Here is a 1,355-nt window from a genome sequence, read left to right on the forward strand (position 1 = left end):
CACCTCGCCCGGCTAGTTTTTTGTATTTTTAGTAGAGACGGGGTTTCACCGTGTTAGCCAGGATGGTCTCGATCTCCTGACCTCGTGATCCTCCCGTCTCGGCCTCCCAAAGTGCTGGGATTACAGGCTTGAGCCACCGCGCCTGGCCAAATATATTCATTTTCATAAATTTTAGGTTTCATTCCCAAGATAAGAGTTTTTAATCAGGACTTTTTCTTTATTACTTACCACAATCTCACTAACCTATTTCAAGTGGATTCACTTTTATTGATCTTTTTCTTGTATTGATTATCTGGATATTATGAGGAACTCTCAGGACTATTAGAGTGTCCCCCAGAATGCAAGGATGGTTCACTACCTTTTTTTTTTTTCTTTTTTTGAAATAAGGTCTGCTATGTTGCCCATGCTGGAGTGCAGTGATATGATTTTGGCTCACCTCTGTCTCCCAGGCTCAAACCATCTTCCCACCTCAGCCTCTTGAGTAGCTGGGACTACAGGCACATACCACTATGCCTGGCTAATTTTTGTATTTTTTACAGAGACAAGGTTTCACCATGTTGCCTAGGCTAGTCTCAAACTCCTGGGCTCAAGCAATCCTTCCATGTTGGCCTCCCAAAGTGTTGGGATTACAGGCACGAGCTGCCATGCCTGGCAGTTCACTACCTTAACAGGGGAAAATCCATATAATTATCTCAATAATAGCCAAAGAAATTATTTGATAATGTTCAAAACACTTTCCTGATAAACATTCTTGACAAACTAGGAATAGAAAATAAGTCAGCATTCTAGAATCGAGAATCATTCTAGCTACTTTAAGTATAGAAGGAATGTATTAAAAGTTATTAGGTCTACACAAGGTACCTTTTAATTACAAAGGGAGAAATCAGTAACTTAATAGGGGAGAAACCTGGTAGGCACCACCTTAATAAAGTGATCAATGTTCACATCACCAGAAATCAGACAAATTGACAACTTGTGCCTCCTGATATAATGCACTAAGAAGGACACACTATCACTTCTGTGGTATTCTTACAGAAATGCATACCTGAATTTAATCATGAGGAAACGTCAGAGATGCCAGAATTGAGGAATGTTTAACAAATAACTGGTATGCTTCAAAAGTGTGAAGGTCATGAAAGACAAAGGAAGACTCAAGAACTAGCCCAGATTAAAGGAGACATGATGACTAGGATGACATCTGATCCTGGAGCAGAAAAAGGACATTAGTGGGGCAATTGGTAAAATTTGAATAAAGTCCCTATATTAGATTACAGTAATGTATTAGTGTTAATTTCTTAATTTTCATCTTTGTACTGTTATATTTTTACATATATATATATACACACACACACACA

Source organism: Mandrillus leucophaeus, unplaced genomic scaffold, assembly GCF_000951045.1.
Source record: "Mandrillus leucophaeus isolate KB7577 unplaced genomic scaffold, Mleu.le_1.0 Scaffold209, whole genome shotgun sequence".
NCBI classification, from domain to species: domain Eukaryota; kingdom Metazoa; phylum Chordata; class Mammalia; order Primates; family Cercopithecidae; genus Mandrillus; species Mandrillus leucophaeus.